Source organism: Ursus arctos, unplaced genomic scaffold (assembly GCF_023065955.2).
Source record: "Ursus arctos isolate Adak ecotype North America unplaced genomic scaffold, UrsArc2.0 scaffold_20, whole genome shotgun sequence".
Taxonomy (NCBI): domain Eukaryota; kingdom Metazoa; phylum Chordata; class Mammalia; order Carnivora; family Ursidae; genus Ursus; species Ursus arctos.
The window spans coordinates 22,002,492-22,010,910 of record NW_026622875.1 but is presented as its reverse complement, the minus strand read 5'-3'; the positions used below and the strand labels follow the sequence as shown (position 1 = coordinate 22,010,910).

The following is an 8,419-nucleotide window of genomic DNA, read 5'->3' as shown; positions in this document are numbered from 1 at the left end:
TCAAGGATAAAAGGCCCAATTTCAATTGCTATTTCTGAATCTTCCTTTTCAAGATTATCCAGTTAAGATTGATCTCCGTTGTATGAACTTACTCTGAGGTGTTTTAGTGGCGTAGGTTATTTGATCTGAATTTTCCTAAGTTACGTGTTGATTTTTGTTTTTTGTTGTCTCCGCCCCCACGTATGTGCTAGAGCAACTGGACATCAGTATGGAAAGTGAGCCGTTACCATACTCAAACGGTGAATATGGGTCTGAAGGAAAAAATTAAAATTGCAAACGTTCTGGAAAAAAACAGAGTATCTTTGCAACCTTGGATTAGGCAGGGATTAGAGTCCACAAAAAGCAACAACCATTAAGGAAAAAACCCTCAAAATTAAAAACGTTATTAAAGTAAATGTGCAGCCATGGGCTGCAAGAAAATATTTACAATATATCTGATAGGGTATGTAATAAAATATACACATAAACAGACAATGACCTAAACACTATTTTAAAAATAAGCACATGTAAAGATGCTTAACATGGTTAGTAATACAAATTAGAACCACAAATAAGATAACACAATATAGCCAATAAAATGACAAGTAGATACGAGACCAAGGATATAGAAACAACTGGGACTCCTACGTTGCTGTTGAGAATGTAAAATGATACAGCTACTTTGGAAAGATGGAGTTTTTAAGAAAGTTTAAAACTATTTCTATGCTACAACCCAGAGAATAATGAAAATCTCCACAAATCTTCATAGAAGCTCTTCTATTTCTAAAGGTGGACATCAAGGGAAAATCAATTATAAGTTCATGCAATGAGATACTACATAATAAAAAGCAAAATAAGAATTATTGATATGTGCAGTACTGTGAGTATTAAAGACATTAGAGGAAAGAAGTCTGGCACAAAATAATATACACTGTATTCCATTTATATGAAGGTCAGGAACAGGCAAACGTAGTCAGTTTGATAGTCAAATTAGGGTACCTGGAGTTGGAGAGGAGAAGCTGACTAGCAGAAGGTCTAGTGAAAGTTTCTGGTGTAATGGAAAAGTCCTACATTTCGATCTGGGTAGGGTTAAACAGGTGTGTACATAATGTGAAGATACATTATCTGTAGATTTAAGATTTGTTCACTTTAAGCCTGTTTTTAAAAAATCTAATGCAAAGTTAAAAAATGCTACATAATGAAACCCATGAAGGCTTGATGTACTGGAATTATCAAAGTATAGTTCATAAAATAGTCATGCTTAGTATGTTTCAAGAAATAAAATGGTGATTTTAAAAGTACTCAGTTTTGGTACCGAGTAAGCAGGACCTCTGAGCTACTCACCTTCATAACAACTAGATCTCAGCACATGCCTTTTGAAGCATAGCTCACAAAAAGTAGAAGGGTTCCCCCAAGGACTTTTCCCCTCTTCCCTTTCCGTCCCCCATGCCAAGCCCAAAGTTAAACAACTAGAACTGAATGGATTAATCAGGGTGGGGCCTAGTGCTGGGGCTTAGGTCTCCAGGTGCAATTATAACTGGGGTCCAGGCTTGAAGAGCAGGGGTGGGCGTCAGCAGACTGAGGTGCTCTCAGGGTGGGTGGGGGGTACTCCCCCAGATACCAGTAGAAGCAGAATTAAATCTGGTGGGGAGAAAACTCACCAAGTTAGACCTACAGACTCTCATAGCATTGCTTCATGATGACCAAACACAAGACCTGCCACTGTGAGTGTTTACAGAAACATGGAAACAACAGATTTACACCATCAAAGACTTAACGAGCTAAAATGCAGAGTAGCTAGTAGTAATTACGAAGATGAGCATACAATATGAACTAGGAAACAGACTTAAATAGTTAACCATAAAAATGAAAACTACAGAGCAGTAGCCGCAGCTTTGGAAACATGGTGGAGCAAGAGCAAAAAGATCCCATTGGTTCCCAGAAAATCTCCTGAAAAAGAAGAGGGCTTATCAGCCCCTTAAAGCCACTCAAGCAAAGCAGGCAGGCACTTTTGGACAAGAAGGAGCAGAAGGAAGGAAAAGAGCTCAAGTTTAAGCGACTGGAATGGTTCTTACATGATTCCTGGCGTCAGCATCTTGACAGGGTGCGCCTCAGAAGGCTAGAAGTGAAACCTCGCGGCTTGAAAGTGCCAGATAAACATTCCTTGGCCTTTGTTGTATGCATCCAAAGGATTAACGGGGTGAGTTCACTGGTGCAGAGGACCATTGCGAGGCTTCGCCTGAAGAAGGTTTTCAGCGGTGTCTTTTTCAGAGTAACCCCTCAGACCACAAACACTGTGTATAGTGGAACCACTTGTGACCTGGGGATTTCCAAATCTGAAGTCTGTCCAGGAACACATCTTGAAACATGGACAAGGTCAGGAATAAAACCATCCCTTTGGCAGACGACACGGTGATTGAGGAGCACCTGGGGAAGTACGGTGTTATTTGCTTGGAAGACCTCATTCATGAAATTGCCTTTCCGGGGAAGAATTTCCAGGTGATCTCTGCGTTCCGTCCTTTCCATCTCTCAGTGGCCCGTCACGCTACCAAGAATGGAGTGGACTTCCTCAAGGAGGTGGGCTTACCTCGCCCTCTAGCTGACACGTCAATCAGCTCATAGGGCAGCTGAATTCAACCCAGAATATCTGAAAGCTCAGTGCATTGGTGGCGTGTGTTTTGTCTTTTGGCATTGTTACCAGTATCTTCAAAGAAGATTATTTTCTGTTATGTCTTCAGAAACTAGAGGGAGGGTCAAGGAAAAGATGCTGATGCTCCTGGCAGGCACGTGTCATCACTGCCCAGTTCCAAGGAAAAGTTCCAATGTGTTCTCCATGTGGGCTACCACCACCACCTCTGAGGTCAGCGGAGGATTCCTGCACGGAAGAGGGAGTCCTGCTGTGTCACATCTTCTATGCTGGAGTTTAATGTTGGTGAACGAACACCCAGGCATGAATACAAGACAGCAGTGGACCAAGCTCGGGGACGTACTTGAATCTGGGGGCTCCTGGGGCCTTGTTTTGGAAGGAACGTGAAATACAGTTACAAAGAAGAATGCAAAAACAGTGCTCAGTTGTCAAAAAAACAAAAACAAAACAAAACAAAACAAAAAGCCAAAGACTGTAGGTACTGAAATCAAGGACTCAATGGGTACATAAAAAATAGACTAGATGTAACTGAAGTGATTTAAACTTGAACATCTATTTAAATTATCTAGAGGACAGGAAAGGTAAAGAGAAGGACTATGAAAGATCAATTAGGAAATAACGGAGGATGGAATGAGAATGTCTAATATATTTCATTATATTTAGTAAATGAGCAGAGCAGAGAAGAGCAATATTTTAAAAGGTAATCGGAAAATTCCCAGAGTTGATAAACAGGAATCCATAGCTCCACAAATGACAATGTATCCTAATCTGGACTAAGACATGCCTATAAACGTAGTGATACGAAGAACATTAAAGCAAAGTGAAGATGTTGATTTCTCCTACCTGCAATGGGTTAGGTTTTAGGGCCAGTGCTCCTAGTGAGTGCAATTAAAATGCTAGGTAAAGTATTCTAAAACTCTTAACATCCAAGAGTGAACATAACGAGGAATGAGCAAGCCGAAATCCAAGACATGGTAAGAGCCTAGACAGTTAAGAGAACACTCCAAGCCACTTAGGACCTAGAAGCAAGTGAGGCAGAAGTAGATGACCAGGTTCCATTTAAGTTGAGGAGTCTAATAGGCCCTTCCCATTAAGTTGGGGCCCCAGTAGTAAATTTGGATTCTTTCTTCCATCTCCCTGGGAGTAGACAAAGTTTCCTTGGTGCTGAGCAGAACACGGAAGTATAACACAGAAGGCCAACCCTGAGACCCAGTACTGACCCCTGAGCAGAATTAAAGGCCAACTTTGCATTGCTAGATTGGGGAAGGGGGCCTCAAGATCATGAATTAAAGTCGTTCCAAACACATAGGGTCCTAAGCGCATGGTAGAAGCGAAGACCATTCTCTTCTGGAAAAAGCAGTCCTCATCTTCGGTCATGGTGCGAACACCAATAATTTCAAGGACTGTGAGCAGCACACAGCTGATAATAAACACACAAGGAAGCCGGCCACTGGTGACAACCCTTAAGAGCAAAAGCAGCCCACTCCCAAAAAGAAAAGAGATTCTGGAGTTACCAAATATAAATCAAAATGCAAATGAGTACAGTTTTAAAAATGTAAGACATGCTTGAAAATAGAGTAGGACACTAAAAAATGAGCAGATTTGAAAACCAAATATAACGTCTAGAAGTGAAAACTAAAGTTTAGAGCACAGTTGGACAAAGCTGGGAAACGTGGGTTCACTGCAAGTTGGAGCGTCATGCTGCCAGGAGGACCAAGAAGACACAGAATGAGGCGGCGAGATGCAGACAGGACGCCCCAGAGGCCCAGTGCTGGGTGACTGCTGTCCCAGAGAGGCAGAAAGAGTGGCTCAAAGGGTCATCTCAAGGGATGCAAGCTGAGGATTTTCTAAAACTCATGAAGAATTGACTCCTTGGATTGAAAATCCCAAACAGAATACGTTAAAAGGCACTCCTATCTACACACAGTATCATAAAACTAGATAACCAAAGGCAGAGAAGATTTTGGGATAAAAACATCCAGATTTTACCTCTGACAGGACCTTTAAAGCAATGGCAGCCAGTCTGACAACTAGCTTAACATGCAGAACAGAAGAGAGGGGAACCATTCCTTCCGACGTGCTGCCAAACTGGACTTTTACACCCAGTAAAAATCCTTCAGGCACAAGAAGGGAATGCAGAAATTTCAGAAAAATTGAAACAGGGAGTGTGGTTTCAGCAGGTCATCAAAGGAGATCCTCAAAGGCGTACTTCAGGCAGAAGGAATTTGTGGTATCACGTGGAAGCCTAAGATGCAAAAAAAATGCTAACCAAAAAAGCAGTCATTTTTAGGCAGGCAAATGGAAAAGGTGGTGAACCATATAAAAGAGTAATAATAATAATGGGATTTTAAAAAACAACATGACAACAATATAGCACATTATGATTATATGAAAGGAGGGAAGGAGATAAATGGAGTTAGGAAGTGTTATATAAACTTTATATTATCCAAGTGGAAGATGAAGATTTTGATTCATTTTATTTTTTTAAGATTATTTATTTGAGATAGAGAGCACGAGCAGGGGGAGCAGCAGAGGGAGAGGGAGAAACAGGTTCCCCACTGAGCAGGGAGCCCGATGCGGGGCTCCATCCCAGGACCCCGGGATTATGACCTGAACCAAACACACGCTTAACCGACTGAGCCACCCAGGAGTCCTGATTCGTTTTAAGTATGTGTTGTAAAATGGAGGAGAACCAATGAAAGAACAGAAGTAGTACCACTTCCATCCTAGTAGAGGGGAAAACATGATTCTTCTCAAAAATCAGTTAAAAAGGAGTGCCAGAAAGGAGAGACAAACAGCATGAAATTCAATTTTTTTTAAGTAAACTGTACACCCAAAGTGGGGCTTAAACTCCTGATGCCAAGATCAAGAGTGACATCCTGAGTCAGCCAGGCACCCCAGAAATAAGATGGTTTTAAATCCAAATATCTCAGTCGTTGCATTATTGGAAATGGCACAAATGCTTCGCTTTAAAGATTGTCAGACTGGATTTAAGAACAACAAACGGCTATTTTGTGAGAGACGTGGCTAAACCCTAAGGACATGTTAAGGTTGGAAGTAAAAGGATAAGACTTGAAAATACCACCCAAAAAACAGGAGTCACTGTATTACTACCAGAGAAAACAGACTTTAAGGCAGGAAAGCATTCCCAGAATTCAGAACGTTTGGTCACCACGTGGTCATAAAAGATTTGTTTCACCAAGGATACAATGATTTAAAATTTTCATATGCCTGATGAAGTTTCCTCGTTATGTAGAGCCAGACCTGAAAGAACCACAAGAAGAAACAGGCAAATCCACAACAATAGGGGGAGTCTTCCGCAAACTTCTCGGAAATTAATAGAAGAATATAGTAAGCATATAGACTTCAAGGGTGTGATTGACAACCTTGACCCAATGGAAATGCACAGAACTGCACTTAACATCTTCAGACTACGCATTGCTATGTATAGAAATTGACTCCAGCAATCTTATCAGATTTCAAGTATAGAAATCATACAGAGGATGTTCTGTGACCACAATGCAATTAAACTGGAAATCAGCAAAGAGGTCATTGAAGAACTTCGTAAGTTTGGAAATTCAGACACATGTTTCCAAATAACCCACAGGTCTGCTCACCACATGGACAAAATATTTTGAGCTGAATGATAATAAAAATTCTAAATGTCAAAACTGATGAATGCAGCTTAAGCAGTCCTCAGAGAAAATTTAAATTTTTAAGTCCATGTAGTAGAAAGGAAAAAAGGCTAAAAATTAATGAGGTAAGCATTTGTATTAGTTCGGGTTGGCTAGGGCACCGTAGAGACTCAGATGCATAATGGCTCAACCTAATAGACATTTTATGGCTTGCTCATTTAACGATCTGAGAGGAACAGGTTGGCTCTGCCCTAACAGTTCTCCAGGGACTCAGCTGACTGAGGCTCTGCTCTTCTCAACATTTGCCTTCCAAGGTGGACAGGGGCTGTGGTTCTCAGACTTCAGCCTGTATCCAAATCACATGGAGGGCTTGTTTTGTGTCTCTGGTGTTGTTTAAAGTAAAAGATAGGGGTGCTTGGGTGGCTTTCAATTGGTTAAGCGTCTGCCTTTGGCTCAGGTCATGATCTCAGGGTTCTGGGATTGAGCCCCACATCGGGCTCCCTGCTCAGCAGGGAATCTGTTTCTCTCTCTGCCCCCCTCCCTACTCATGCTCTCTCTCTCTCTTTCTCGACCAAATAAATCAATACAATCTTTTAAAAAATAAAGTAAAAGATGAATGTGCCCTATCTAAGATAAACTGTAAGTAGATGGGCAAAATTCCGCCATTCGGGGAAATAATTCAGAGGATAGAACTACTAGATGTTTCCCCCATACCATTACCAAAGTATTTTCTTTCCCCCCCAGCTTTGAGATATAATTGTCATATAATATTGTGTAAGTTTCAGGTGTACAACGTGGTGATCTGATACACTTACGTGTCGTGAAGTGATTACCACAAGAAGGTTAACACCTCCATCCCCTCACGGAATTTTCACGTGCGTGTGGTTAGAGCTCTCAGGATCTCTCTCAGCAACTCTCAAATAGGCAATATAGCGCTGTTAACCGTCGTCACCAGGCTGTACTTTAGATCCCCAGAACTTGCTCATCTCATAACTGGAAGTCCGTACCCTTTGGCTAACAGGTCTCTGTTGCCTCCACCTCCCTGCACCCTGCTCCAAGTCCCTGGTAGCTACCCCCCTATCCTCCTTTTCCGTGAGTTCAGCTCTTTTAGATCTAGTGAGATCATGCAGTTTTTGTCTTTCTCTGTCTGATTTATTTCAATCAGCACTGAAGGCAAGATTTCTTTCTTCTCTATGGCTGAACAATCTTCCATTGTGTATATGTCCCAAAGTTCTCATCTGGTGTTTTTATGACTTGGCTATTGAGGGTAATGCTGCCGGGAACATCAGGGTGCAGCTATCTCATTGAGACAATGATCTCATTTCTTGTCGTGGATACCCAGAAGCAGGATTGCTGGATCCTATGGTAGTTCTATTTTTAATATTTTGAGGAACCACCATACTGTTTCCCATAGTGGCTGCACCAATTTACATTCCTACCAACACACAAGGGTTCCCTTTTCTCCGTATCCTTGCCAACACTTGTTATCCTTCGATGGTAGCCATTCTAACAGGTGTGAGGTGATCTCTCCTTGTGGTCTTGATTTGCATTTCCCTGGTAGTTAGTGATGCTGAGCATTTTTTTGTGTCTCTGGTGTTGTCTGTCCCCTACTTGTATGCCTTCTTTGGAAAAATGTCTGCTCAGTTCATTTGCCCATTTTAATCAGATTATTTTCTTGTTGTTTTAGGGTTGTATGAGTTCCTTACATATTTTGGATATTAACCCCTTACCAGCTATGTGGTTTGCAAATATTTTCTCCTGTTCCACGGGTTGCTTTTCCATTTTGTTGTTTCTTTTGCTGTGCAGAAGCTTTTTAGTTTGATATAGTCCCACCTATTAATTTTTGCTTTTCTTTTTTTTTTTTTTTAAAGATTCCATTTATTTATTCGACAGAGATAGAGACAGCCAGCGAGAGAGGGAACACAAGCAGGGGGAGTGGGAGAGGAAGAAGCAGGCTCATAGCGGAGGAGCCTGATGTGGGGCTCGATCCCACAACGCCGGGATCACGCCCTGAGCTGAAGGCAGACACCCAACCGCTGTGCCACCCAGGCGCCCCTCTTTTTTTTTTTTTAAGATTTTATTTATTTATTTGACAGAGATAGAGACAGCCAGCGAGAGAGGGAACACAAGCAGAGGGAGTGGGAGAGGAAGAAGCAGG

General features: G+C 41.7%; 1 pseudogene; it reads left to right on the top strand.

Annotated features, from left to right (window-relative positions):
- The first annotated feature begins 1,035 nt into the window (after positions 1–1,035).
- On the top strand, positions 1,036–8,087 carry LOC113253619 (60S ribosomal protein L7-like 1; annotated as a pseudogene).
- The last annotated feature ends 332 nt before the right edge of the window (positions 8,088–8,419 follow it).